The sequence below is a fragment of the Erinaceus europaeus genome, chromosome 6 (assembly GCF_950295315.1).
Source record: "Erinaceus europaeus chromosome 6, mEriEur2.1, whole genome shotgun sequence".
NCBI lineage: Eukaryota > Metazoa > Chordata > Mammalia > Eulipotyphla > Erinaceidae > Erinaceus > Erinaceus europaeus.
Window position 1 is genome coordinate 69,516,697 of NC_080167.1, and position 22,023 is coordinate 69,538,719.

General features: G+C 45.1%; 1 long non-coding RNA gene across 2 annotated transcripts; it reads left to right on the plus strand.

The window, feature by feature from the left end:
- The first annotated feature begins 2,111 nt into the window (after nucleotides 1–2,111).
- Nucleotides 2,112–16,200, plus strand: LOC107522570 (uncharacterized). Of its 2 annotated transcripts, none has more exons than XR_009550346.1 (5): nucleotides 2,112–2,137; nucleotides 2,243–2,349; nucleotides 14,653–14,979; nucleotides 15,644–15,790; nucleotides 15,873–16,200. It is a non-coding gene; the product is annotated as an uncharacterized LOC107522570 (long non-coding RNA). The 2 variants fall into 2 exon arrangements; XR_001601534.2 differs by having other exon boundaries at nucleotides 2,112–2,127.
- The last annotated feature ends 5,823 nt before the right edge of the window (nucleotides 16,201–22,023 follow it).

The window sequence follows — 22,023 nt, forward strand, 5'->3', positions numbered from 1 at the left end:
GACACACAGCCGACTGAGCTGCCTCGTGGAGTCTTGTGTCCCTAAACTTGAAGGCATGTCCTCTGAGGCAAGAGCAAGTTCCCTCTACTTTATATTTTTAATATTTATTTATTCCCTTTTGTTGTCCTTGTTTTATTGTTGTAGTTGTTATTGTTGTTGTCACGGATGTCGTTGTTGGATAGGACAGAGAGAAACGGAGAGAGGAGGGGAAGACAGAGAGGGGGAGAGAAAGACAGACACCTGCAGACCTGCTTCACCGCCTGTGAAGCGACTCCCCTGCAGGTGGGGACCCGGGGGCTCGAACCGGGATCCTTTCGCCGGACTGCCTGACTCCCGAGTCCCCTCTATTAACAGATTTTTTTTTTCCCCTGTCAGTCTCCAGCATCCTGTCCGTGGCACACAGCTTGTCACCGCGCTGTAGCCACATTCAGGCACAGGAGCGGGTTTCTGCACACCTTACACTTCCTGACACAGCCAGCTGGATTTTCATTCAATTCCATAGTTTGGCAGCAGCTACGCGTGAAGCGGTCACTCCAGGACTGAGCGAGAGCCATGTGCCAACGTCTACACCACCCTTTGTGCAGGCTCGTCCCCCTCAAGCTCCGACTGGAACCCGCTTCAAGCTGGCGGCGGCTGGGGGCTGGGGGGGAGCAGGTTTCAGGGCCCCAAGCACCAGACTCCGGAGACACGCACGTGCAAACCATGGAGGCCTCCGTGAGGCTGACAGTGGGGGAAACCGCCGCCCGGAAAAGAGTCTCTTGACAGATGGGGTCACGGCAACAAGGACAAGGAAAGCAGGTGCAGGACGAGGGAAACCTTACCCGACGGGTTCGAGCCCCACCCCCGGCTCCCCACCTGCAGGGGAGTCGCTTCACAGGCGGTGAAGCAGGTCTGCAGGTGTCTGTCTTTCTCTCCTCCTCTCTGTCTTCCCTTCCTCTCTCCATTTCTCTCTGTCCTGTCCAACAACGACATCATCAACAACAGTAACTACAACAACAATAAAAAGGGCAACAAAATAAATACATATTTTTAAAAAAAAAAGAAAGAAAGAAAACTTACCAAGCAGCAGAACCTCTTGCTTTATTCTTGCAGCACTAAGGAGAGACGACCGTCACAGCACCAAGCGAGCAAGCCACGCCATCCATCACCGTCCTGTTTTGCATCCATTCGTTCATTTATTCAATTCTTTTTGTTTCCCCCACAGAGCACTGCTCAGCTCTGGTTTATGGTGGTGCGCAGGGGATTGAACCTGGGACTCGGGAGCCTCAGGTCTGCAAGTCTCCCCGCATATGCCCATCACGCTGCTACTCTGCCCCGCCCACTGTCTGCAGCCTGATCACGTGAGTAGCATGACGTCATGCGTGTGTCACAGCCGATCATGTGAGCAGCATGTGGCCGTGCACGCATCACAGCCTGATCACGTGAGTAGCATGTCGCGGCGCCAGTCTGATCACGTGAGTAGCATGTTGCCGCGCATGCGCATCACAGCCCGATCACGTGTGCTGCATGGAACCCTGCACGCATCACAGTCCGATCACATGAGTAGCATGTCGCCGCGCGTGCGCATCACAGTCTGATCACGTGAGCAGCAGGTCCTTCTCGGTGAGCAGCTGCCCCGCACCCAGGCTGAGTCCGGGGAGCTCCTTCTGGCCGCCCCAGGTGGGCAGCTGCAGGTGGGACCCCCAGCCCCCGGGAGCCGCCCGCCTGCCCTACTCCAGGCCTCGTGTCCACAGATGGCCCCATCCCCTCCGGCTTTGGGGTTTGGGGGGCAGGGAGGGGACGGTCGTCCAGAACAACCGCAGGTGCCCGGGGACCCCAAGACTCCGGGTGACCAGCGGGGTCTCCAGCCCCGGCGACCAGCTGACCTGAACCGCAAGCAAAGGCGGGGCGCGACATTCGGATGCAATAGAAGCTGTTTCCTCCAAGTCCTCACACCCGACTCGGTAGGCGCCTGAACCGGGGGACGCTCCGGGTCGCAGTAGGCGCCCACTTCCGGGAGCGGCGTGACGTCAGCGACACGTCAAGACGTACGTGCGCACGTCAAAACGTGCACGTGCACACGGCAAAGCGTGCGCATGACAGAACGTGCGCGTGCACGTCGGGACGTGTGTGTCAACAGCAGGCCACGTGCGTGAAGGTGGATGCCCGAGCGCTGACTTGAAGGCCAGAATAGCCCAGTTCTTTCCTATCTGGAAAGAATATTTCCTATTTTTCCTAATATATTCCTTTTTTTAAAAAATAGTTTTTATGATCCGGAAACAAAAGAAAAAGACAAACACATATCCATGGACTCCAGTTTTGTAAGCAAGCTGTGGGAGTCTGTAGTTTAGTGCCAACAGGGTAAAGAGGGTGAGTATTTTTCTCAGGGCTGGGGAGACAGCATCATGGTTCTGCAAAAGACTCTCCTGCCTGAGGCTCTGAGGACCCAGGTTCAATCCCCAGCACCACCAGCAGCCAGAGCTGAGCAGGGCTCTGGAAAATAATAATAATAAGCAAAACCAAAAAACTCTCCTGCCTGAGGCTCTGAGGTCCCAGGTTCAATCCCCAGTACCACCATCAGCCAGAGCTCAGCCGTGCTCTGGTCTCTCTATATCTGTCTCTCTGTCATTAAGAGGAAAAAAAATTTAATACTTGAAAAATAGAGATTATGGGGTCCGGGCAGTACCACAGCGGATTAAGTGCACATGGCACGGAAGCTCAAGGACCTGGCTGGGATGGGGCCCTCAGCTCCCCAGCTGCAGGAGGGTCGCTTCACAACAAGCGGTGAAGCAGGTCTGCGGGTGTCTTTCTCTCCGCTGTCTCTGTCTTCCCCTCCTCTCTCAAGTTCTCTCTGTCCTGACAACAATAACAACAATAATAACAATAATAACACGGGCAACAAAAAGGAAAAAACAGCCTCCAGGTACAGTGGATATGTAATGCAGGCACTGCGCCCCAGCGATAACCCCAGAGGCAATCAATCAATCAATCAATCAATAGAAATGGTTCCCATTTATAGGAGGAATATATATTTTAAAGAGAAAAAAATTATTTTCCTGAAGAGCAGAAATCCAGGCTAGCATGTGAGCATCTTTAACCAACACTCACCCATTAAAGAAGCTAAAAGCTATAATAGGCTGGCAAAATATTAATAGTTCACGTGGACCGTCATATGCACCAACCAGGTTTGAGCCTGGTCCCCACTGCATTGAAGGAAGCTTGGTTGCTGGTGTCTCTCACTTTGTCTCTCTCTCTTTCTGGCTCTATGTATATATATAAAAAAAACTGTAACCATTCCAGGACATTGGTGGGGAGGCACGAAAATTTTTAATAGGCCACAAAGACAATAGAAATGCAGTTTTTAATCAAGGCAGAAAACCGTCCACAATGTTCCCTATACCACAGAAATCCTAGGATGCAGCGCCGGGTTTATGGCAGGAAGTCCTGAGCAACTGGGCAAAGGTAACCACAAAAACTCAGGCCGAAGTTGAAAAACAAGATTAGAAAAGAAAACACAAGTCGAACCTGAAATGGAATTGGAGTATTGCACCAAAGTAAAAGACTCTGGGGTGGGTGGGGAGAATAAAGGTCCATGAAAGATGATGAATGACATAGTGGGGGTTGTATTGTTAAATGGGAATCTGGGGAATGTAATGCATGTGCAAACTATTGTATTTACTGTTGAATGTAAAACATTAATTCCCCAATAAAGAAATAAATTATTCAAAAAACCACTGGCCCAGGAGGGGTAAGCACAAAGGAAACAGAAAAAACAAAAACAAAAGAAATCTCACTTAAAGTAAGCCTGCAAAGCAAAATTCCAAAACAGAGGAGGAAATCTAATACTGAGAAAGACAGCCAAAAAAAAAAAAAAAAAATCAATAGTCAAAACATGAGTGTGCCTCAGAGAAAATCAAGTTTGTTGAACCATCTGACAAAACTTTAAAATAGGTATTTTTGTTTGCCTTATAAGATAAATGAATAACTTCCATTTTAAAAGAATGAGAACATTTGGAAACAGGAAAATAATAAAGACATTCAATTAAAACTTGCTTAGACATGAAAAGAGAAGAGATCTTTTGTTATCAAAAAGACGAGATACACCAAGTGTTGGTGAAGACACAGGAAAAGGAACATTCACAAACTACTGACAGGACTATAAACTGGTGCAGGTACTAATAGAAGACAAGATGATGGTTTTGGGGAAAACGAAAGAAGAAATACTATATGATCCAGTAATGCACCGAAGAGTACTTATTCAAAGAGTCTGAAAAACATGTGCATCCACTATGTTCATTGTGTGGGGGCAGATAGCCTAATGGTTATGCAGAGAGACTCCCATGCCTGAGGCTCCAAAGTCCCGGATTCAATTCCCCGCAGCATAAATCAGCGTGGAGCTGTGCTCTAGTATTTTATTAGTGGTTTCATAGCTCTATCCTAGAACAAATCCTTGTCCCTTATGATAAATTCTCACACGCTATGTTGTCCTCTTAATAAACATACAATTGTTTTATTTCTATAATTTTTAAATATCTGCTCTATAAATTGTATGTGAAGATATTTCTTTAAGAGGTTCTATGTACCACTTAATCTCAGAAAGACTTGACACACTCAATTGATGTGTTGGAAGAAAAGAATGGAGAAAAAGAGGAAGGAAGGAGGAGTGGAGAGAGGGAGTTAGGGAAGGAGGAAGGAAGGAAGGAAAGAAGAAGAAAGGAAAGAAAGAGAAGGGAAAGAGGGAGGGAAACAGGAGCCACAAACTAAACACCACATCTATATACAACTTAGAAACACTTGAAAAATTCCAGAGGCCAGTCATGGTGTATTTAAAGATCATTACGTGTAGAGATTACCTAGTGTCTAAACTCCTGATGGGGCAGGGGGCAGGGGGTTTGCGGGGCTTACACCAGATTCTTGTACACTATAATGTATGTGCTCAAGCAGGTGTGCCACTACCCAGCCCCCAAACTCCTGATTTTTAAAATGAGGAAACTGAGGCTCCCAGGAAGTCTATAGCCTAAAAAGCAGCTACTCATAGAGTCACTTCTGGTTTTCTCATGCTCTTCCCACTCAACTAAATTCCAATTAGCATCTGACTATCACATTCACTACACGACGAATTCACACAGCAGCACGTCTGTGTAATACCTTGAGCAAGACATTTCCAAATCGACCGTGAGTGTTCAATATCTTATACCTACAAATCTAACATTCTGTGACTTTTACCACACACACACACAAAAATATATATATATAGGAAAATGTATCATATGATTATAAACACATTGGAAAATTTTTAAATGACTGTGTAGTCATGTTGTAACCTGACTTTCAACAGCTGCCACCAAAAAACACCTGACACTGGGCAGTAAATATTAGTTCCAGCCAGTGGGGAGAAAGTAGTTGTGCATCATGATGTGCTGGTTGAAGATAGTGAAGTCACGAGAACAGACAAGTACAGAGAGAGAAATATAAAGCAAGATTATTCCCAAAGTGACTTCAATTTCTTAAAATCTATATCAAAAAGAGCTCAGGGACTGATTTCTATTTGGTGTACTTTCAGCTTTCCAGAGTTCAGTCATCTACAATTGCTAATCAGTAATTATATATTTCCAGCAGAGGCCGACTCACAGGAAGCCATGATTAAGAGCTCCTACTAAATTGGCCCCTTGTGCATTTGTCCTTATTCTAACATTCACTACAATAACATATTCAGTTGTGCATCCTTACAGTGAGAAAAGAGAAAAGGCATCATTCTATGTTAATAACACAGGTTAGCTTAGCAAATGAAACAAAGTATGAAGCCAAGTGTTTTTTCCCAACATGGATCTATGTAAACAATCCTCCTTAATTGGTTACTGATACTATGGATATCTAGTAAAAGAGAAAGCTGAAGAGAGCAGAGTCTAAAAGATTTCAAAACTCTTTGGCATTTTCAGATAGTGAAGGAGATAGTGACGGTTGGGATGATGATAAGTCCGGGTGCATCTGGGTGACAAGTCTAGCAGATGGAGACTTGTCTCAAGTGGCCTCCCCCAGGGCTCTGTTCTGGCTCCTACGCTATTTAATATTTAAATCAATGACCTCCCAGAAACTTCTTCAAGGAAGTTCATCTACGCCGATGACATCTGCTGTGCAACTCAGGCATCCAAGTTCGACATCCTCGAGGAAACACTCACGAAAGACATGTCTCTGATATCTGATTACTGTAAAAAATGGCGACTAATCCCTAGCACTGCTAAAACGGTATCATCTGTTTTCCATCTACACCATGCCTCGGCCTCGCGTGAGCTTAATGTGCAGCTTGGCAATACGAGAATCCGGCATGAAGCCCAGCCAGTCTATCTTGGCGTTACTCTCAATCACACCCTGTCATTTCACGAACATCTCATAAAAACTGCAGCAAAGGTGGGCGCGAGGAATAGCATCATTGCAAGACTGGCCAGCTCCTCATGGGGCGCGAGCGCTTCTACACTAGGATCATCATCTCTGGCATTATGCTATTCCACTGCAGAATACTGTGCCCCAGTATGGCTCCGTAGCCCCCATGTCCACTTGGTCGATTCCAAATTATACTCCTCCATGAGGATAATTTCTGGAACCATCCGTTCCACCCCGGTTCCATGGCTGCCAGTTCTTAGCAACATCGCCCCACCAGATATTCGTCGGGATGCAGCATCATCTAAGTTCATTTCCCACGTCTACGCTCGACCGGACCTGCCAATATACGCGGATATCTTCGCCCACCCTGTCCAACGCTTGACGTCTCGTCATCCAATCTGGTCCCCTACGCCTAGACTGAACTTCTCTGTTCCAGACTCTTGGAAACAGAGTTGGTAGTCAGCTGAGGTAAAGAACAAACACCTCATCACAGACCCCTGCAAGCGTCAACCCGGCTTTGACCTAGCACGTTATGATTGGGCCCTCCTCAATCGCTATCGAACAGGCCATGGCCGGTGCGCCGCTATGTTCCATCGCTGAGGAGCCAGAGACGACCCGAACTGCCCCTGCGGCTCCAGACAGACTATGACCCACATAGTCAACGACTGCCACCTCTCCAGATTCAAAGGAGGTCTCGAAACTTTACATCAGGCTCAACCTGACGCTGTTGACTGGCTACGGAAGAAGGGCAAATGCTAGAAGAAGAATGATGAGTCTTGATCAAGAAGAGCAGCATTTCCATTTCATCATGTAGATGTGGCTGGTTTTGATGTTTCAGTCATTAACTAATTACCCTGAGTACCTGATATGCCCTGATAATCCTGATCCTTAAAAGCCTTAGAGATAGGTACTTTTATAGATCTATTTCACAGTTGTTATGAGATACTCATATCCAAATTGGAATTCCTTTTATTTATTTGTTTTTACTAGAGCACTGCTCAGTTCTGGTTTATGATGGTGCTAGAGATTGAATCTGGGGGTGGGGGTAGATAGCATAATGGTTACACAAAAAGGCTTTGATGCCTGAGGCTCAAAAGTCCCAGGTTCAACCCCTTGTACCACCATAAGCCAGAGCTGAGCAGTGCTCTGGTTAAAAAAATTTAAAAAATAGAGAGATTGAATCTGTGACCTGCGCTGCCTCAGGCATCAAAGCCTTTTTGCGTAACTGTTATGCTATCTCCCCTGGCCTTGTGTCCAACATTTATCTGATTTAAAACCTGTGTTCTTGTATCCTGGGAGGCTGCAGTGGCTAAGGCAATGGTTTCTCTGTCTGAAGTCTCCAGTTTGATCTCCAGCATTGCATGTGCCAAAGTGATTCTCTAGTTTTCTCTTATTCGCTCTCTTTCTCTCTCTCTCTTTCATAAACAAATAGGAAAACATAAAGTCTATGTGTTTAATCACTTTGCTAACTGTCTCACTAGTCTACCTAGATCCCCCCTCAAAAGTGTGTGTCACACACACCATATAGACATATGCAAAATACCCTACGCATGTTACAACACCCTCATGTGCAAAATAGCACACACTCATACTCCTCAACGTTCATCTTCATATAGCTATAGTGGAAATCACATGGGAAAATCTCTTACTAAATGTTTAAAATACTAAGTGTTTGGGGGCCAGGTGGTAGCACAGCAGGTCAGATGGCTCAAAGCACAAAGACCGACCGGCATAAGGATCCCGGTTCGAGCCCCCGGCTCCCCACCTGCAGGAGTGTCACTTCACAGGCAGTGAAGCAGGTCTGCAGGTGTCTTATCTTTCTCTCTCCCTCTCTGTCTTCCCCCCTCTTTATTTCCCTCTGCCTTATCCAATAACAATAACAGCAATAACAACAACAATAACAACAAAATGGAAAAAAATGGCTTCCAGGAACAGTGGATTTGTAGTGCAGGCACCGAGCTCTAGTGATAACCCTGGAAGCAAGAAAAACAAAACAAAAATCTAAGTGCTTGAACTCTTACTAAATCCTAAAATAAATAAAATACTAAATGTTTGAACTCTTACTAAATGTTTCCTAGCACTGGATAAGAGTTTGAAGTTGCTGAGTCTTGCAGTCTAGGATTCTCAAACGACCTCCACATTACCCATCCTGAAAAAACCCAAAGTGAAAAAGCCTCCTGAACTCAGACGAATGGTAACAGCGAAGAAGGTGCAAATCACAAACAGAATTTTCAATGTCAAAGTACATTTTCTAATTACATTAAGAGCTGGCACAACCTGGCTTTAAGGCCGCACCTGGGGCAGGAGGGGGGAGCTTCCTGAATGGTGAAGCAGTGTTGCAGGGGTTTCTCCTGCTCTCCGGGGTTACTCCTGGGGCTCAGTGCCAGCACTAAGAATCCACCACTTCGGGTGGCCATTTTTTCTTCTTTTCCTTTTTTTTTTTTTTTTAATTTAATGGATAGGACAGAATAAAAATTGAGGGGGCTGGGCGGTAGCACAGCGGGTTAAGCGCAGGTGGCACAAAGCACAAGGACCAGCGTAAGAATCCCCGGCTCCCCACCTGCAGGGGAGTCGCTTCACAGGCGGTGAAGCAGGTCTGCAGGTGTCTGTCTTTCTCTCCCTCTCTCTGTTTTCTCCTCCTCTCTCCATTTCTCTCTGTCCTATCCAACAACAACGACATCAATAATAACTACTGTTGTTGCGGCGGTCTGGTGTCGGGCTGCACCACGGAGAAGAGAGCGGATGTCCAGAGCAAAGGGGTACACAAATCTTTATTATAGGATGGGGGGGGGAGGTTTGGTTCAGACCACGTGGAGCCAGCCGGCAATGGCCAACCACAGGGGGGAGAGCAGGGAGCAAGACCTCAGAGAGGGAGAGCCGAGAGCCCAGAGAGAGAGAGGGGAGGGGTGAGGGGGCTTTTTATTGGGCGACAACCAGGGGTGCCGTGTAGGGCCAGGATTGGTTGAAAGGGGGCACTCTAGGATTTAGCGGGGCATAGAAAAACCTGGGGGCGGAGCCAGGATTGGTTGAAAGGGGGCACTCTAGGATTTAGCGGGGCATAGAAAAACCTGGGGGCGGAGACTGCATCAGAATAAGTCCTCAGCAACAAACTACAACAACAAAACAACAAGAGCAACAAAAGGGAATATATAAATAAATAAATAATTTTTTAATGAAAGAAATTGAGAGGGCAGGGGGAGCTGAACAGAGAGAAAGACATCTGCAGACCTGCTTTGCTGCTTGTGAAGCATCTTTCTTGCAAGTGAAGAGCTGGGGGCTCGAACCCAGGTCCTTGTGCTTAGTATTATGTGTGCTTCACCGGGTGTACCACCACCTGTCCCCCTCTTACTCCCCTTCTATCTCTTTCTCATCCCTCACCCTCTATCAAAAAAAATTACACATTACAGTGCACAAGGACCAGGTTCAAGCCCGTAGTCCTCACCTGCAGGGGAGAAGCTTCCTGAGTGGTGAAACAGGGCTGCAGGTGTTCCTCTCTCCCCCTCTCCATTTCTTTCTGTCACTGCTCAATTAAAAAACAATGTAAGGGGGGTCGGGCGGTGGCGCAGTGGGTTAAGCGCATGTGGCGCAAAGCGCAGGGACCGGCGTAAGGATCCCGGTTCGAGCCCCCGGCTCCCCACCTGCAGGGGAGTCGCTTCACAGGCGGTGAAGCAGGTCTGCAGGTGTCTATCTTTCTCTCCCCTTCTCTGTCTTCCCCTCCTCTCTCCATTTCTCTCTGTCCTATCCAACAACGAATTGCGTCAACAAGGGCAATAATAATAATAACCACAACGAAGCTACAACAAGGGCACCAAAAGGGGGGAAAAATGGCCTCCAGGAGCGGTGGATTCATGGTGCAGGCACCGAGCCCAGCAATAACCCTGGAGGAGGAAAAAAAAAAAAAACAATGTAAGAAATAAGATAGAATCAAATATATTAAGATAATAATAATAATAATAATGGCCACCAAAAATAGTGGAGTATGCACTGAGCCCTAAAGGTAACTCTGGTGGCAAGAAGGAAGAGACTGTTCTTTTTTTATATAATTTTTTAAGTGTATTTAGTCTTTTGCTGCCCTTGTTTTATTGTTGTAGTTATTATTGTTGTTGTTGTTGGATAGGACAGAGAGAAAGTGAGAGAGGAGGGAAAGACAGAGAGGGGGAGAGAAAGACAGACACCTGCAGACCTGCTTCACCACCTATGAAGCGAGTCCCCTGCAGGTGGGGAGCCAGGGGCTCGAGGGAGGAACTGTTCTAACCAAAGAAAGGGAGTATTAATCTTAGGACAGAAAACCACACTTAAATAAAATAAAAATCTAAGTATTTGCATGTGTTTAATGTATTTTTACTTCTTTACTTTTATTCACACTCACACCAGAAAGAAAGAAAGAAAAATAAAAGCCTTCTTAGGGGGGCCTGGCAGTAACACACACTAAAGCCACATAGTATGAAGCGCAAGGACCGTGCAAGGACCCGGGTTGGAGCCCCCGGCCCCCCACCTGAAAGGGGGATCACTTCGCAAGTGGTGAAGTAGGTCTGCAGGTGTCTGTCTTTCTCTCCCTCCCCTTTCTATCTCCCCTTCCTCTGTCAATTTCTCTGTGTCCGATCTTATAAAAAATGACCTCCAGGAGTAGTGGATTCATAGTGACAGCACCGAGCCCCAGTGATAACCTTGGAGGGGAAAATAAAAACAAAATAGTCTTAATTGGAAGGGGAAGCCAAAGGATGACAGTCACTGGCTTCTGTCCTTGGCTCACGTGCAGTCCACACTTACAGCATTGCTGCCCGGAAGCTCCTGAGGCTCCTCGCCCCGGTACTGACTCTTCAAGAAAGCACAATCAGGTACACAAGTAACCTTAGTTTTCCCGTTACTCAATTTCTGAGAGTCAGTAATCCGAGTCCAAGCTTTTTTCAGGTGGTTTTTTTTTTTTTTTTTTTTTTTTTGTAGGAAAGACACTGCAATACAAAGCTTCCTCCAGGGGGTGTGGAGGCTGGGTATATTCTGCGCTGTACACATGCTAAAAACAAGTGAAGTAGTTTATCAAGTCCGAGTCTTGGCTGCTTTGGTTACAAAGATAATGCTACTTGCCTTAATATGAATAAAAAGCCCCTAGGAAAAAAAGCAAGGGGGGAGAAACCAGACCGTTTACTGCCAACAAAGTGTACCCAAGCCAAGGAGCAGAGATCTTACAGTAGTGCCACAGAAAATGCCATTATGGAGTCAGGGAGAGGAGAAGTCACAAGGTGTCTGTGTAGCATGACACAACAGCCGCCAAGGAGCAGAGATCTTACAGTAGTGCCACAGAAAATGCCATCATGGAGTCAGGGAGAGGAGAAGTCACAAGGTGTCTGTGTAGCATGACACAACAGCCGCCAAGGAGCAGAGATCTTACAGTAGTGCCACAGAAAATGCCATCATGGAGTCAGGGAGAGGAGAAGTCACAAGGTGTCTGTGTAGCATGACACAACAGCCACCTTCATGTTAAGCAAAGGGATGCTTGATAGTCTTACTGTATAGTAGGATCTTCTAAATTTGACGGGAGTGAGATTGAAGATGATAGCTAAGAAATAACCAGGTTCCAAAGATGCTCCTGACACACAGTTAAGTCCCCACTGGGCAGGGCAAAACAAGGGCTCTAGTAATAAATTACTAGTGAAAGAATGACTTCATAGAAAGTCCTTGCCAATACAAATCTTATAATCCCTAGTTTCTCAAGAGAACTCAAGGTCAGCCCGTTGTTTTTAACTAAGGCGTCTGGCCTCTTGGCTTCCACTTAACTGGCACTAAAATAAGGCTTCTTTGTCCAATGGCCTGCTTCCAATCCTTCCCGTCACAGCCCTAGTTATTACAACTATGCACACACTCATACACACACACACACACACACACACACACACACACATACACTGCTATTTATTCCCATTGCTAAATTTTAGTTTAGTATATATATATTAATTAGTTCTAGCCCTGAGACATTAAGGAGGAAAGGATCAATAGAAACAGTTGCCATATAATTCCTTTCCTGGGCAAACCAGGCAACTATACAGAGTAATAGAATTGTGTGACCTGGTCATGCCATCTCTGAATACATCTGGATTCAGGCATTCTCTGTGAGACAAAGGCATCTGTTCCACGTTTAGATAGCTCTATTTCATAGAAGGATTTCTGTCCCCCTCCCAAAATCTGTGTCTCCCAAACTTCTCCCCATGGCTTCTGCTTCTTACCCCTGGAACTGCAGACCATACTCTAATGTATTAGTCAGATTTTTAATTTTCTTTTTCTTTTTTACCAGAGCACTGCTCAGCTCTCGTTGTTAGAGGTGCAAGGGACTGAGCCTGAGATTGTGGAGCCTCAGGCATGAATAACCATTATGCTAGCTACCCCCAGCCCAATTTTTAATTTTCTATTTTGTATGCTGTTTCGACATTTGGAAGGGGGACTGTCTCACTGTAGAGATACTAACGAATTCTTAAGATAATGAAAAACAAAATTGCCCGTGAACATGCCTTTCCTATATAAGCCCATCAATCCTGAGTCTACAACTCCCAGCCACCTCTCTTATCTAACTCACACCTGCCCTCAGTCAACCCAGGGCTGGGTGCCAAGCAATTGGGGATGTCCCTTTTGCTGCGATGCCAGCTGGGATTATTCAAACTAGCCAGTTCTAAGATGTTTGTCCTGCCCCAACATGTCCAAGCTTCTTCAGGGGATGCAAAATGAAGGTGAGGCCATTATGGAGAGCATCATGGAGAATCCTTAAACAAATACAAATGGAAGTAAATACCAGGGCTGGGGGAGACAGCATGATGGCTATGCAAAGAGACTCTCATGCCTGAGGCTCCAAAGTCCCAGGTTCAGTTCTCTGTACCAGCATAAACCAGAGCTGAAAAAGAAAAGAAAAGAAAAAAAAGGAAATGAATACCTTAGGATCCAGCAATTCCAATCCCAGGCATTTACCCAAAAGATTGATTCAAAAGCATGTGAGCACCTCCATGTTCATAGTGACTTTATTTACAGTAGCAAAACTAGGAAGCAGCCAAAATGCCCTTCAAGAGATGACTGGATTTTATATATATATATATATATATATATATATATATATATATATATATATATATGACATATACTCAGTAATAATAATAAAGATGAGATTGTGTCCTTGCGGATACAGTGGGTGGAACTGGAGAAGATGATGCTCAGTGAGGCAAGTCAGGGGGTGAAGGACAGCTACAGAACGGCGTCACTCATGTAGAGAATCAAATATACGAATGTGAAGAAAACAGTCTACCTCTAAGACTGCAGGAAAACTAAAGTGGTTCTCTCTGGAGTGTGTGTGTGTGGGGGGGGGGGAATGGGGACACAGACCTTTGGTGACCGGAGTGGTGAAAGACAATAACAAAAACAAACAAGCAAACCAAAAAGACTATGCTGTTAACCATTACTCAATAAAGCTCTAAGGTTTAGAAAAAAGAAAAGAAAGAAAGAGTAAAGAAAGGAAGGAAGGAAGGAAGGAAGGAAGGAAGGAAGGAAGGAAGAAAGAAAGAAAGAAAGAAAGAGAAAGAAAGAGATAAAGAAAAATGGAAGAAAGCATGATGGAAGATGCTGGTTATTTCAGCCTGGCCAAGAGTGCTACTTCTAGATGTGGCCCTGCCACATCTATCCTGCCACTGGCTCATATAATAATAATAATAATAAACCTGTGAGGACAGCCAGCCAGTGATTCACCTGACAGCCCATTTGAGGCAGTCACCCTGGTCCAGCCCTGTCTTCCCTTTCTCCCCCAGGCCCACCCTCTTCATAATCTTGCCCAAGACTCTAGAAACATCTCTTCCCAGGCATCTCAGAAACTGCTCTCCAGAACCGATCATGGTCCTTCCTGGAGAATCTATTTTTAGCGTGCTTGAGGACTTCTCACTTATTTGACCTGGCTTTTTTTTTTTTTTAAATCAGTTGAGCCATTTTCTTCTTACAGTAAGGAATTTTCACTACTAACATAAAACATTCGGTTGTCAGGTAAGTCGTGATGTATCGTTTCTGTATTCAAAAAAAAAATTCCAACAACCCAATAAAAAATGTTAACAAAATTTAAAAAAAAAGGGGGGGGAGAATATATTTGTTTCTTTTTCTTTATGTTCCAATCCAGGCTGCACATCCATTTTTTTAAAAAATAATTTATTTATTTCAGTCAAGAGATACAGCTAGAAAGGTGGAGGGAGAGAATGAGAGAGAAGAGTCTACACATCCATTTCACTTTCCACCGATTTAACGGTGTATATTCTAGTTTCTCTGATGCAGATTGTGACGAAGCTCACCAGAATAGTCTCTTCAGCATTCGGATACCATGCACTCCCAATCCCAACACCTATCCTTGACACTCTGACTTTTGTACTTATTTTCTGGTGAGGCTTGTTCTCCTTACTTCCGAGTATGGAAGTCACCACTCCTGCTTACCAAGACAAAGACAATAAAATAGAGAGCTGCATACCCAAGATTGTTATAATCTTCTTCCAGTATTCTTCTACCTGCAATGGTCGACCTAGAAAACTATTCTAAAGGAAGACCTTAAACTGGAACATTCAACATGGAAAAAACACCGTAGAAAGTTTTCCAAGAGCTGTAAAAGTAAGAATTTTTAACTCTTGGTCAGTGGGGAGGGCTGTGTGTTTATAGCTCTTAAGATAGAGTCATACACAGCTCTGTGCTCTTTCTCCTGGGGCACATTTTCAGAGCCTTTCCTTCCTCTGTGCCCCAGACCTGTTTACAACAATTTCTCTCTTCCAGAGCACTTGCCACAGGTAGTTAAGTGTGAATAATCAGTTCCCCCCCATCCCTCACACCTTAAAAGAGAAAGAAAGAAAGAAAGCAAACTAAATTCCCATTACTAAAGGAAAAACTTAAGTTAGCCCTCTGGGGGAGATGCTCGCAAGGATTAATTATATTGTAGGGATTGATATCTCTCTTCATTTCCCTTTGCAGCAGTTTTGCAAATACATTTTTCCACATTTTGAAAGAACTGTAAGAACTCCCAAGTTCCACAGCCAGAAAATCCTGACAGTCTCTGATAGTTAAATAATGGATGAAGCTGCAGTGTTTACTTAGCAAGGAAAGGGGGGAGGAGGGGTAAAAAGCCATAGGGAAGTCCAGATTAAGTGCAGGAATCTGACATCCTCTAGTGCGGGACAATGGTGAGAAGAATATCCTGGCTTCATTGCTTTTTTTTTTTTTTTTCTCCCTCCAAAATACACACGGAAGTTCCCGTTCAGTAGGAAGTTTATTATCATTTCAGGCCTGCAGCTAAGAATTAATCCTGAGGTTCTACAAAGTGTTGATGTGAGTGCTTCCTTCAGCAATGGGATAAGACCTGGGACACAGAGATGGCTAAGCATTTCCATCCCATGTCCAGTCATCATCGTGTGGAAAACAGAGGAAAAGAGTGAGTTTCAGGCTTCCCTTTCTCAGTCAAATTCAGAATTTCCTTGACGGTCCGTTCACATGCCTGTTGTCTTTTTTTGTAGGGCCAGCCACACCAAGTCCACGGATGGGAAGGCGGAGGCCAGGGTAAAAACCCTCCCCAGAAAAATCTCCCACAGGGCCTGTCACTTACACCTAAACTGCCACCTTTAGAGATTCACTCTTGGTTCTGGAGGCATTTCAGTCCCTGGGGGCCCTATTAAAATGCAAAAACTCTGCAAAGAGTAACCTGCACTGAAAGCTATTATTAACTGACAGCAAGAATACCCTTGGGAACAGGACAAAGGAAGGAGCCTGAGCAATGGCTACAGGAAGTCACACTCAAGGGAAGGTGAGATGGTAGAGAAAATAAACTTTAACTACTTCATCGTTTTCTCAGGGGCCAGGCAGTCCTACTTGCGGTATTCCCGCCAGCCAGAGGAATTCCACTCGAGATGGATGACGGGCACAATGCAGGCAATTTATTTTCCGTTGTGCAGAAAGAGAAAATCTGCATTGTCACACACACACAGTTATTTCTGTGGAACCCTGACTTCTTTGAGTGCAGTTAATCAAGTTGTTGCCCCTGGTGTTTCTCCTCCAGTACTTTCAGGTTCTCACTTGAGCCTGTCAATAGGGTTGCATCTAAATCTTATAATAATTGTATGTTCATGCCCTTCTGTTTCATCCTCCTGAGAAAAATTCTAGAATCAATGTTGCCACTGAGGAGTTAGTTGGCCTGGTAGTCTAGGGTACCTACCTGTCTTTGGACAGCCCCGTGGAAACATTTCTTTCTCTCTCTCTCTCTTTTTTTTTTTGTCTATTTTGTGTCCATTGGGAATGTTTAATTAGAAAATGGTGACAGTGACATGAAAGGTCTTCAGAATAGAAGAACTTGGCACCCACGGAAGCCGACTCTGAATTTCAGGAAAAGGTGTCCACATCCAACAAGTTGTCGCTTTGCATCAACAGGAAACGGCTCTGGAGCAGACTCTGCACCCATCCAAGATGCTTCCTTCCTTGCAAGAGGCATCCCGACACTCGATGATTTCTAGAACATCCGAAAGACTGAAATTCTATGGCATTACTATGACGTGGGTGTGTTTAAAGACAAATGCAGTCGGGGGGGGGGGGGGTATTGCTATGGGAGAGTAAGTTTTAACCAGAAAGACAAACTGAAGGGGTTATGCCCATGGGTGGAAAAGGCTTGGCTATAACAGCAGTTGTTCATACTTATCTGATCTATCTGCAACAAAACGTCGTAGTGTTTTGTTTTTTTTTTTTTTTACGGTTGCTGACATGTTTATAATAAACAGTGTCACCAGATACCTTCAGATCCCCTTTTGACATTCCAGGTTGTTGCTTTCTGTTAGGAAGTGGTTCGCAAATACAAGAACAGTGAGCCCAAGGATATGCGGTGTGTTGAAAAATAATCTATCTGGCGGCCGGGTGGTGGCGCACCTGGTTGACTGCACATGTTACAATGCACAAGGCCCCAGGTTCGATCCCCTGGTCCCCATCTGCAGGGGCTAAGCTTTGCAAGTGGTGAGGCAGGGCTGCAGGTGTCTCTCTATCCAAGAAATAAAGATAATAAAAATTTCAAAAAATATATATCGGAAAAAGATTGTTTATTTAAGAAATAGTACACCCCAAGCAAGAGTGAGGATTTTTTAAAATTTTTATCTTTACTTATTTATTGGATAGATAGCCAGAAATTGAGAGGAAGGGGGAGACAGAGACAGAAAAACACCTGCAGCACTGCTTCACCACTTGTGAAGTCTTCCCCCTGCAGACAGGCACCAGGGGTTTAAACCTGAGTCCTTGTGCATTGTAACACGTGCGCTGAACCAGCTCGAGCAGGTGCACCCTGCAATGGGTGTTTTTAAAAGGCATAATAAGAAGAGGCTGCGAGTCAGGCATTTGGAGACATTTAAGGTCTTCTTTAGTTCCACCCCTCACTGCTTGTGATTGGTCAGATTGTATTGACACAGTTGACTCTCCTTTGTCATTGGCTTACACGAAAATAGGGGCGTGGTCTCTGGCTCAGTGCAGAGCCCCAAGGTTGACATGGTTGGTCTGGCTGGGATCAGCTTTCAGATGGTCCTGGCTATTTGTGGGTTCCTGTGAGAAATCTGTGTAATTCCCATATGATGGGCCTCGACTTTTAAAGATGAAGCAGGTCTACAGGTGTCTATCTTTCCCCCTCTCTGTCTTCCCCTCCTCTCTCCATTTCTCTCTGTCCTATCCAGCAATGATGACATCAATAATAACAATAATAACTGCAACAATAAAAAAATAAGGGCAACAAAAGGGAATAAGTAAATATTTAAAAAAAAATAGTCCCTCTCTCCACCACAACCGGTCGCTTCCATAAGGAACTGCATCTTGTGGGCCCTCCCAGGACCTTGTCCTCACCATAAAACAATGACGGTAGGGATAGCCCCAGTCTCCCAAGGGAAGCTGGGAGTATCCTGCCCTGCCACTCAAAAAAGACTGGTCCTGAAATGAATGCAGCCTGCAATGTTCCTCAGATGTGACCATGAGCTATAAGCTCAGACCAATAGAGACTTAGAGGTCACACAGGCTCTGGTGCCATAAATATGTGTGTGTGTGTGTGTGTGTGTGTGTGTGTGTGTGTGTGTGTGTGTGTGGTGGATGGCATAGGTAGTTAATTTTAGCCACAGATTTTTTTTTTTCAAGAACAGAAGCTACTCTCTGCCCTAACCCAACTTAGACAATATTCTTATGTAATTTCAAGCTAGCTAACAAACTCAAGCAAAGCTCCCACAGTTGAGTGCCCCCAGGAACATGCCTAAAATGGTTTTCCTGGCTTTCTTCTACCCGAAAATCCCTAATCTTATCTTCTCCAGTACTACTTTTTGGTTCCTGTTCATTAACCATCTTGTCTCAACTTAGGTCATGCCACCGTCCAGACACCAAGTTACAGATGCTACCATGACTCGATCCCAACTTCCCTGGGCAGTCAACCTCACCAATGTGCCCTGGACCCTTGAATCTCCAGAGCTCTGGTCCACTAGGGAAAGATAGAAACAGGCTGGGGGAGTGGATCGACCTGTCAATGCCCATGTTCAACAGAGTAGCAATTACAGAATCCAGAACTCCTACCTTCTTCTGTACCCCAAAAACAACCTTGATCCGTACCCCCAGCGGGGGAGAGGTGATAGGATGAAGATAAGAGGACTGCACTCCAGCTCCATCAGCACCCAGAGAGAGAGAAGGAAAAGGAGAGGGACATGTGGAGGTAGCTACGATGTTGTGAGTGTCATAGAGGGGAAGACAGGATTGAATCAGGGGCGGGGGGCAATTACATATAAATGTGGACAGATAGTTGGAGAGGTGATTGTTGGCCCATGTCTACAACCGTAAGGGAACTGTGGTGGATTGCAGTGAGGAGAGTGAAGATTCAGAACTCTGGTGGTGGGAATGGTGTGGATTCAAACCCCTTTTGACATGTAATTCTGTAATACAAAAATAAATTTAAAAAAAAAAGTCAAAATGGCCACCAGGAATGGTGGATTCATAGTGTCAGCACCAAATGCCAGCAACAACCCTTGTGTCAGTAAAACAAATAAATAAATAAAGAGTTTTTAAAAGTTCTGTATCATTCCCAACATATAGACTGCACGTTGTCTTTCATTATCTAGCAGAAGAAGTTTCTGGCTCAAATTGGATTTTGCCTCAAATATAGTCAAATACAGTAAAGTCCCTGATTCAATGGCAGGTGACCAGCTCATATCAGCAGACCACTTCTGAGCAGAGGAAGAAAGGGACAGACTAGGAAACAAAGCTGTAACACATTAAAATGAGGAGGTTAAAAAAAAAAGAGAGAATTTGTTTCATTAAAATCATGGCTAAATAGTGCCATCTCTCTAAAAAACTAGCCACGCATCAAAATGAAATGAAGAATTGAGTGGTCCAGGAGATGCCACAGTGGATAAAGGTATTGGACTCTCAAGCATGAGGTCCCAAATTCAATCCCCAGCAGCACATGTACCAGAGTGATATCTGGTTCTTTCTCTCTTTCCTATATTTCTCATGAATAAATAAATAAACTCTTTTAAAAAAATGAATTGATGGCTGGGGTCCAGCGGTGGCGCACCTGGTTAAGCGCACACATTACAGCGCGCAGGGACCCAGGTTCGAGCCCCTGGTCAGTGCGCAGGTGGAAAGCTTCACGAGTGGTGAAGTACAGCTGTCCCTCTGTCTCTTTTCCTCTCTATCTCCCCTGCCCTTCTCAATTTCTCTCTGTCTCTGTCAAATAAATAAATATTTAAAAAGAAAACGAGAGAGAGAGAAAGAGGGAGACTTTCATGACTGGGGCTCCGAAATCCCAGGTTCAGTCACTATAAATCAGAGCTGAGCAGTCCTCTGGTTAAAATACAAAAATGAATAAATAAATAAAATTGATGGCAATATGGGAATTGATGGTTTATGTTATTAACAGAAAGTCACACCTTTGTAGAAAAAGTCTAAGCCAGGAACCTTTGCCACATTCTCAGAACTTGAGGTCTGGTGCTCCACTTCCAACAGCCCAGAACAAAGCACAAAAGACAGAGGCATCTAGGGAGAAAAACAAAATAAAACAAAACAGTCCAATCCCACATCTACATACGGATTTGGAAGTCTCAAACCATAAGAGCCCCCACGAAAATGAATAAGCACATATGCCTTCTGCACAAGCTCGCAGTACAAAACAATTGGTCATTTTTTCTCAGCCTGGTGCGATGGCCTTACCCCACACTCTTTTTCTCTTCAGGGTTCACAACGGAAGAGCAAGGGCCTCCAGAGACCTCCTGACATTGGCTGCAGTAGCCAGTTTGAAATGAAGCCACAGTGAGGATGGTGAGCGGGGATGTAGAGGCAGAAGACATTCCACATACACGTCGTGTTTTATGACTGAAAAAAAAAAGCAGTTTTACATGCTGCTGAGAACAGTGACTCGGCCAACAGAGACTAGTATCTCTGGGAGCCAAGACAAGTGCTAAATACTAGGAAGATGAAAAAAGGTAACAGGAGAGTGTCTACCATTTAGTCTAGACTAGAAAACTACTGAAGAGTAATCACAGCAGAAAATATTGTGGTTGGTGTGTATATAAGTGCCAGATGTTTTGAAAGCTGTCACTCTAAGAATTATGACTATACATTCTGATTCCTATTTTTATCATTATCTGCATAATTGCTATGTTATCAGCCATCACGATATAACAAATATACAACCAACCTCTCTTTACGTCACTGCTCCTGAATTGACCTAAGGAAACTAAAGCTCGCCGTGTTAGCTGACCGTGTTCCAAGGTCACAGGGTTATGGTAGAGCTGATATAGCTAAACTCAGGTCAGACCCGACAGATGCCATCATCCTAATGATTAGGCCATATGTTCTTTACGAACCTTAAAACATATCCTCGGGACCGCAGTCAGTGCTACTGTTGATGGCTCCAAAGACCTCTGGAACTCGTCTTTGAAAATGAAACCTACCTATTTTGTTGAATGTCTTGGTTCTGGGCACAAGTGATTACCAAGGAGATGCCACTAGTACTTTAAGATTGAGACAACCTCAGGCAACTACAAGTTTTAAAAAATATCAGCAAAGTGCCCCAGTGGAGAGGTATGTGTAGGGAAATATTTGGAGGTCATGCGGAAGACAGTAATCTTTGCCGAGGGGCCAAAACACACTTCCCCCCTGAGGCTGCGGGATACACATAAATAATCCAGCCCAAAGAAAGGTCGCCTCTGGAGCTCAGGACTTGAGCCAGCAGCGACAGCTTGCAAACCGATTGCTCTGAAAATCTTCACCAAGTCTGGCTAAGTACCACAGAGAGAGCAGTGCTGAAAGCAGATAAGGCTTAACTCCTCTGCAAGAGGAGCCAACCTTGAACCCTATTGTTCCACAGGAGATTTTATTAGCCATCACACTGCATTCCCTGCAGCGAAGGAAACCGTGGAGCAGACAAAGTGTGCTCCTTGAGGGACAGGAAACACGGGCCACAGGGCACTGGCGAGGTCAGCAGACCGCGGGGCAGCCGTCAGGAATCAATAGCGCTGAGCAGAGTCCAGGAGGCTCCATGACCCCTAGACTTGGTGGCAGTTTCGCAAACTTGATTAACTGTGTACATGCGCCTGGCTCAGGGCTGTACAGGCAGCTGCAGACCCCAATGTAGAGAGAACCAGAAGAATAATACCGAACAACACAGCA